At 41.8% G+C, this 9,187-nt stretch overlaps 1 protein-coding gene across 1 annotated transcript in view; it reads right to left on the bottom strand.

The window, feature by feature from the left end:
- WIF1 (WNT inhibitory factor 1) overlaps positions 1-9,187 on the bottom strand; it is a 51,053-nt gene that overhangs the window by 41,065 nt on the left and 801 nt on the right. The gene's annotated exons all lie outside the window — the stretch shown is intronic.

The raw sequence follows: 9,187 nt of genomic DNA on the forward strand, positions 1-9,187 counted from the left end.
CTGAACCACATAAATATTGCTAATTATTTTATTGCAGGCTAACTCCAGTATCTGCTATTTAACCAATATAATATTTTTAGCAATGGGAAAGTACCTAAAATTAAGTATGGATATATTTATTTTAATTCACTGTTTATTTGGAAAACAAATACAATTTTTCCACCATTTTACAAAGATCATTAAAAGGTAATGCCGCCCAAAAGTGACATTTAAATTATAGTTGGAGCCTGGTGAATTAAGTCATTGGCTTGTTATATCTTATGATAATTAAAATAGTGAGATCTCCTTCCTACATATTAAAATATGTCCCCACCCACCTCCTTGGAGTCTCCATCTCCTACAAAGGACATGTTCACATTTCCCACTGTTGAATTCTTCACAATGTAAAAATCAATGAGGTAGACAGGCAGCACCTTTTAATAGGAAAGACAGGTCACAGGGATCTCAGAGTTCCAAAGTGAACCCATGGGCAGGCTATGGATATTCAAGTATTTACATATTTATCAGTCCACTGAGTACTTCTAACCATTGTAATTTGGATGCTGTGCTGTATGTTCCATACTGCGGACCACTGCACTATGTACACTTGGCAGTGTGTGACATACTCCTGACCACTGTGGTCGGTATTCTGTGTTGTACGTTACAAAAACTCTGTACAGAGGAGCTTACACTCTAATGTCCCCCCCACAGAGACTGATGTGACTGTGGGGGGGGGGGACATTAGATGTGTAAGCTTCTCTGTACAGAAACTGATGTGACTGGAACGACAGCCTGCTATTGGCCGGACGACAGCCTGCTTCTGACTGCTGGGCGGAGCCAGCCGTGATCTTACGGCTGGCTCCGGCCACTTGCAGAGAGATCAGCGTCCCTGGTTACCAGCTAACCAGGGACACTGATCTCCGGACAGCCTAACTCTCCCGGGCGCTCCGGGAGTCTCCCGCTCCTGGCCGCCAAGGAGAGAAACACTGCTTTTTCTTTTTTAATTCTGAGCCGTGTCACAATAGAAAAAATTAAATAAAATTTTGGCCATAGGAATGCATTGCTAGATTCCTATTGGCTATTTCAATTTGCAATAGCAAACTAGCATTGCACCCGCCCTCTGCTGCAGTTCTCCATCAGGTCCCCACTACTGATTGACAGCAGCAGAGGGCGGGTACAATAGCTAGTTTGTTATTGGCTATTGCAAATTGAAATAGCCAATAGGAATCTAGCATGGAATCTATAGCCAAAAAAAAATAATATTTTTTTTTAACGGCAGCAGAACCGCCGACCAATAGAAAACTGTTGGGCGGAGCTAGCTGTCATTGCTAGCTCCGCACAATCGTTTTCTATTTTTATTTTTCTACTTTTTTTTACTATTTTTCTGTTCTGCTCGGTCCCACAGAGAGACCGAGCAGAAAAGCTCAGCGGCATTCGGCTATTCACTCACTGCTGTTCGGCATCTATAAGAATAAACCGAACAGCAGCGAGTAGCCTGTCGGAGGTTCGGCTTAGCCGATCCAGATGTTGGATCGGCTGAGTCGAACTCCTTCTGCACTTCGGGTCTGAGCATGTTCGACCGACCCGAAGCCACCCGATGTACGGCTGATTTCAGCCAATATACGGCTGAAATCAGCCGTACCAGCCTGAAGTGAATAGCCGAACAGCGTTCGGCTCACTTCACTTTAGGTCGGTCATTCACTCGGCTGCCTACGGCAGCTCAGTGAATAGGCCCCTATGTCTTTATTCCTCAAGCAGAAAAGCATATGCATTGGAAGAGTTTCATTTTTGTTTAAATGATCCTTTGTGCTGAGGGTTATATGAGTAAAAAATGCATATTTTGTGGGTACAGGGATTGTAGCATTTGTGTGTAGCAAGTAGGACCAGGTTTTATCTTACCATGCCCCCTTAAACTACTCCCACTGTTGGTACAGTTCAGCTGCACCCTATATGTGCTGCATCATCTTTCCTCAGGGTGCCCAAGGATGCCCCAGTTCTTTCACAATCCTAGCAATGACCCTGCATCTTGTGTTCATTGACAATGGGCTTGCCAGTGTTGGTTGTTTATTCAAGGCGTAATCTGGCGTGACTAACTATTGTGTACCTCTGACTTAGGCTGACACTGACTCATAATCATAGCTAGGACTGGGGTCCAATAAATCATATACTATTTAAAATTTCCACATAGTGAAATATTCCAGGGTCAGCCTGTTTATGAAATTTCTAAATATTGAGGCAAAATGCAGGAATTGTTTGTTATGTGGATTAGTTAGTATATTCTTGCATACATTACTTAAGTAAATGCCATTTCAAGTGTTCTGATGAAAACAATACGTTCTTGCATTGGCAAGGCAACCAACTAATCAACAAAAGCAGCTGCTTGCTTTTAAACTGATTGGAATACATGTCTTGGCACGAATGCATTAAGATACTTTTCTACTAATTCAACTAAAATACAGCATGTGAGGAACAGAGGATTACCTGAAGCGGCAGTGGCTGAACTGATGTGATGTGAAAAACATCAACTTGTGGAACCGCATCAATTCTTTTTCCAGTTCTATTAAATATTTATGAAAGGCAGCTATGAAATCGACCAAAACCACCTTCCAAATTTAGGCAAGAAATTCTTCACATCTTAATGACAATTTCATAACTATAACAATGTTGTGTACTTTCTTTCTACATTCTTTAAAACTAAACTCCAGGCAAACAGCTAAATACACATATGAAATACATATATGGGATCTGTTTTATCCCCCAAAGGATATGTATTTCTGTATATCTTGTCCTAATATTCATACAGCTCTGCCCCACAGCACAGTCTAGCAGGGGATGGACATGATGTTTCTTTGCTGCAGTTTCACTTTTACTTACAGGTCCTCTCCCTATTCCCGCTCTGGGGGGACAGATCTGCAGGCTGCATACAAGTGATCTCGACGTCATCGCCGAGATCACTTGTACAAAACGAGCTGCAGCTTCCCCCCCCCTCTACATTTAGCCCTGCTTGCACGAAGCAGGGCTAAGTGTAGAAAACAATCTACCCGCCTGGTGCCCAAGACTGCATGTCCCGGGCGTCAGGAGATTGGAATTCCATACCCCTGCCACATTGTGCGTGGCCAGGCCTTGGTGGCTTTGTGGGAAATCCAGCCCTGAGTGTGGTCATGACCAGCAGCTGGGTAATTCAGGTCCTGCCATCATTGGAAGTGTGTGTGGAAAGACATTAACATGTTCCAGGGAGCATAACTGAAAGAATGAGGGAAGTAAAAGAAGAGTTGGAGGCAGGGGCATCCCTAGATGTCTCGCAATCTGAGGTGGGGGGTAGGGTGCTTGTGATTCACGTTCTGGAGGATTTAGTTATTTTTGGTGCACGTCCCAGGGAGCGGGGAGGGTGACTGCGACTCGTGGTGAACATTCTGGGTTGGGGGCGCGGTTCATGGTGCATGGCGTCCCGCCCAGCTTACTGACGCCACTGGTTGCCAGGAGCTGGATGGGACACCAGCCAGAGCATCCCGTTCAGCTCCTGGCAACCTGTGATGTCAGTGAGCTGGGCGGGACACTGCCCAGAGTGTCACAGGTTGCTATGAGCTCTTAGCAACCTGGAATGCTCTGGCCAGAAGGGGGGTCGGCCCCTCCACTTGACATAATGAGATGCTGCCTGAGGAATCTCAGGGACCTGGATCTGCAAGTACCTATTGGGCATGATACTTTAATCTGGGGAAATGGTAGAGAGTGTAATATATTCTGAGGTATGCGTCAATTCCATCCAGTAGAACCACTGCTGCTGGATAGATTCCTTGGTACCTTCAGGGTGGACATGAGGTCCTCCATGCATTTAACAGCAATAATTTTAGCAAATCACTATGCCACTGTCGCTTTGGTCTGCAAAATAAGGATCAAATACACACGGTGGCAGTGTTAATCAAGTGAATCGGAAGTGACTGTTTGTATGACTTTCCGGAGCGCTTTATGACTTTACCACAGTGGCTACTTTAAAGTGTACATAGCTTTATGATTTCCTTCTCTTGATGCCAGTAAATGATCTTTAAAGTAGACCTGCACTTGAATTCTAAATTGTGATGGTCTAACTAGAATTAATCAGCACAATTTATTGTTGTAAAACAGATGGTTAAACAATATGTCCCTAAGTTTAGCCTATAATTTCCTATTAGAAGCAGCAGAGCACTTTCACACATGTGACTTTGCCTAAACAACCTAATTTTTTTCTAGCCTCACAGTAGCCTATTAGGAGTTTTACATAATCAAAGGGAAATTCTGCCCAATTCTGCTTCTGTTTACTGAATTATAATGATGTGGCATGAGTGGGGTGGGTCTAGGAACAGAAAGAGCTGACTAGTGAATGCGTGTGTACCACATGCAGTATACGTGAGCGATACGTCACTGTGCAATGAAAGAAAAAGGGGAAAATTGCAAAACTACCCTTGCAGTGGGACTCTCCTGCACTGAAAGGATAAATGTTCATTTTAGCCTAGGGTATTATTAAAAAAACAGATTTCTTACCTTATCAGCAGCCTGCACTCTCCTCTGTCCCACAATGCTCTGGGCTGTGAGCAGGCCCTCAACGTCCTCACTTACAATGCAAGACTTCTGGTCCTGCATTGTATGTGATCACATCAAAGTGTGACTGTCTGGCGGAGCGCCAGATAGAAGCAGCTTCCAGGGGACTGGTCACATAGGGAGGAGGAAGTCTGTGACCGCGTGGGATAAGGTAATTAAAACTGCTTTTAAATGGTACCCTAACCAAAAATAAGCATTTACCCCTTGCAGTGTGCAGAAAGCCCCACTGCAAGGGTAGTTTTGTAATCTCACCGGCGCTCAGCTCTAAAGTGTTTTGGATACAGTAGGGAAATATTAGAACCCCTGTCAGGTTGTTGCTTTTACCGAGAGCTTAGTTATATTACCCCTTAGTTTTAGTCCTTTTAACAATTTCACCGTGCGGGAAGGGAGGGAAAATATAGTAGAGTAGGGGAAGGCTGGAACCTCTGCCAGGGAAATCTCTACAGCACATTGGATAGCAGAAAAAAACCTGACAAGGTGTCTAACCCTTCCTCAATCATTTCAAAATGAAAATAATTATATATTTTTTCTCTTGAAACAAATATATCCTTTCTAGCAATTATAGGTGCCATAAATGAAAAATATGAAAAATAAGAGCAAGTTATATTTTACACGACAAAGTTACATTAAAAATAGATAATGAACCTTATGCTAAACATATCTGTAGAAAATAAATCAAGGCAAATGCACAGATATACCATGATCTGGATGAATAAGAACCTTCACAGACTTATGCTAAACAAACACCTTAAGGGATTTAGGAGCAGATGTAGTAAAGTACAAAATAAGGTGAAATGAACCTGTTTACTACAAACATCCAATCTTAGTATCAATTTTTGCAGCTGCCTTTTTGGCTTTCAGGTACAAGTGATCTAGGTGGTTGTATAGATTACATGTATGGGCCTGAAAGGGTGCTGCCCCCTCTACCGCCTGTACCATGTATCCTGGGTTACGCTACCCCTGTGCGGGCCCAGGACTGACTTGGCTGGTGTCTGCAGCTTCACCAGAGGAAGATCAGCACACACCCATTGTGCTACTGAACCCAGAAGCGACAAAGATTTTGCCACTTCCTGTTTCAGGCTGTCATTTCTCCAGCTGCGGTGGCTGGAGAAGAAGCTGATGGGTCCATAGGTGACATTAAGGGTCTAATAGACCTCTGATGACTCCATAAAGAGGATCTGTCACTTCCTCTGTGTTTATCACATATACCGCTGCTGCTCGCGGTATACTGAGACGCCGCAGCTGAAGCGGATCCCGACAATTGTGCCGGGATCCGGGAGTCTCATTGTCACAGGTCGGCTAGAACTATGAGGTAAGTGAAAAGCACTCACCTCATAGTTCTCCTTTAATATAATTTTCCTGCTGCTTAGAACATTTCCTTCATAAAACAATGTAAAAGTGAGCATTTAAAGGAGAACTATGGGGTCAGTGTTTTTCCACATAGTTCTCCTTAGGGTAACGGGAGGACACAAACTAGCGTCCTCCCGTTACCCTAAGCTCAGTATACCGCGAGCTACAGCTCGCGGTATACTGAGATGCCGCAGCCGGAGCGGATCCCAACGTAGATGACGGTATCCGCCCAGCTGCGTGAGTGACAGCTGGCTCTGCCTATCTAGAGGCAGAGCCAGCTGTACCCGCCCCCTCCCCTGTCCGTTCCGCCAGTCAGCGCTGGCAGATCGGAGCGGGGAGAGGGGAATCCAGCCCCTCCCCCAGTCACGGCAGAGAGCCGTGACAGGATCGAGAGGCGAGCGAACCCGGTATGTGTTCGCTCACCTCCCGATCTACTGAGCCGACCTGTGACAGTCTCATTGTCACAGGTCGGCTAGAACTATGAGGTGAGTGAAAAGCACTCACCTCATAGTTCTCCTTTAAATGATTGTTGCTTTATCTTTGTAGCCATGTGTTGTTTATATTCTGCAAATAAAAAAAACTATGTTTATTTATTTGTTTAGGGGGGTGGGCTTCTATTATTGTATTGCTGTAATCTATATTGCACTTTTATTTTGTATACATTATTTCAAATCAAATGTAATTTAAACATTTTCTTTAGATGTTTTTTTCTAAGGTTTATAACATAAAGCATACTGCAGATATTTAAGAAATACAGCCTCTAAATGACCAGGCTTATCCAAAAGGACAATGCAATGCAAAAACAATGACAATGTACACTGGAAAGTATAGAAACCAAAAAGCAACCAGATCCTCCTCCACTCTTCTTACTGCAGGAATCTGAAGCCACTGCTTTTGGTATTAGCTTTCTGAAAACCTGATAAGTGTTAACATAAGCGCATTTGTGTTTCTGTAACTGAATTATAGAACATACAGCAGAAATTGGCATGGACTCCAGTTTTCCAGCCTGCTGTAAACAGGTTAGTTCCACTTTTAGTAGTCAAATTTGAGAAAATCCCATTGTGTATTTGTTATGTGTTCCCATTCACAGAGCTTATCTAAAATATTTTTTTTAATTGTCTTACCTTTAAATATTTTTTAAATTATGCTATATACCAAATACAAAGTAGGTGTTTTCCCAATTTGGCTGCAAAAGTGGAAAATACACTTTAAGTCGTTCAAGTTCAACACATAGTTCCATAATAGGAAGGAAGCTGATTCCTAAAAGCTGGAGAAATGGAAACATGGAGGTGTGGCTCATCCCCACCAATCAGATTTCAGCTGTCATTCCTACAGTGTTTATTGGAAAATGAGAACCGGTTTCGGGTTAATTATGATAAAGAAAACGGATACCTTAGATAGGTAGCGTCACATCAGTTTTCCCTCCTCCCACCGTGCATCTTTTGCAAGTTTCCGTCTATGAAATGAATTATTTCTTATGCACTGATGTAAAGAACAGAGGTTGTGTATTGAACATTTATACAATGTAAATTACTATGTAAACCAGATGTAGCTTACAAGGTGCCTTGCATCTCATCTCTGAGCACTAAAGCCTTTTTTGGCCACAGTTTGAGCCGTTTACCGCTGTTTTCTATCAGATAGAACAGATGGCATGCACATGCTTGCTCTACCAAATGAAGTGGGATCTCAGCAGCATTATGCTTTGATCCCTGGTGGCATGTCTACAACACCAAGATGCAAAATACCACAGAAGAACAGAATCTCAATATTAAAGGCTGGAAGCTGCAGACTTTTGATATGTGAACCCCTTTAAGTAAAAAAAAAAGTCAAGCCCACAGAATGTAAACATACTGACATTCCACAGTGGAAATTCTGCTGCAGACGTCAGGAAACAAGGTATTTCCTCTATTTGGTGACATGCTACGCAGCAAAGGTATAACTGTAAGTCTTCTCAGGGCAATTCAGTGGAAGCAGTTTCCTTGGCTCGCACACACTACAATACTTATTAGGAAAGAGTCTGCTATGCTCCTATTAGGTATTACGATAACACGGACTGCGGCAGTTAGGCTCAATGAATAAGCCATTTATCCATATTTACAGAACTGCTTAGAAGCAGAAGAGTACCTCACCAACATTCATCATATTTGGTTTCAGTATGCAATGACAGTAAATGGATAAGTTAGAACTGTGACATAGGCTAATTTCTGAATGAAAAATATAGGGCTTATTCAGTAAGGCAAAAAAGCAATGTAAAAAAAAGTAACCTAGAGCAACCTTCTTTCAGTGATTGAATGTCTGAAAGGTAATGTCTGCAGATTATTGCAATTTATATAGTGGCCTCTTTTGCGCCGCTTTATTGAATCTGCAGAGTGGCAGCTGCGTGAAAACCTATGCCTGTATTTCTTCACGCATCACAGTGTCATGTGGCTGATCTTACTACACAGAGCCCAACACACAGCCAACCTGCTGTGTTGCCTTTGATGAAGACCTTGTTTTGGATGAACTTGAAAGAAAGGTTAAGCACACATTTTTGTTTCTCCTTCAAGTTACTATGTGTGACATATTTACTGTCAGTTTTTTGTTTGAGCAGCTGGTAATCCGGGAAAGGCAGCTGCTTGGGACTAATATAGTTTCGTTAAATATTCAAAAGCTCTTCTTGGCATTACAACATGAGAAGAATCTTGCCGGACCTCTGCCAGCACTATGACCTACTACAACAGGTTCACAAAAACCTGTCACTTGTCTAGTCTTTGTCACAAGTTATTGTTTATCAGTTCAAACCTATAACAAAAGTAATTGTCAGTGTTCTTGTCATAAAACACATTGAAAACAGATCATAACTGAATGTCTAAAATTAGAGACACTGATCTATAAACCAAAGGATGCTAATATACACTATAGAGGAGAGTATTATTATTACTATAATTATTATTATACAGGATTTATATAGTGCCAACAGTCTGTGCAGCTCTTTACAATAAGGTAATATAACAAGAGTAGCAGAAATATTCCAAAATATTTGTTTTAATCTATTTTTAAAATAATGTTGTAAAAAAATCATATTTGCAGTTATTTTAATTCCTATTGACTACTTATATCATAGCATATTAATAACTCATAAATAATAACTTCTATAGGCTGAATATTACAAAAGATTACTGTTCACTTAGTTCTGTACTCATAAGGTATGTCAATATTGTCATTTATACACATAGTATATGATATAACAGAAGATCACCGCTCTAGTTTTAAAAAAAAAGGTCCTTATTTATTTATTTAGCAT

This window comes from Nanorana parkeri, unplaced genomic scaffold (genome assembly GCF_000935625.1).
Source record: "Nanorana parkeri isolate BGI_ZX_2015 unplaced genomic scaffold, ASM93562v1 scaffold1726, whole genome shotgun sequence".
In the NCBI taxonomy this organism is placed as follows: Eukaryota; Metazoa; Chordata; class Amphibia; order Anura; family Dicroglossidae; genus Nanorana; species Nanorana parkeri.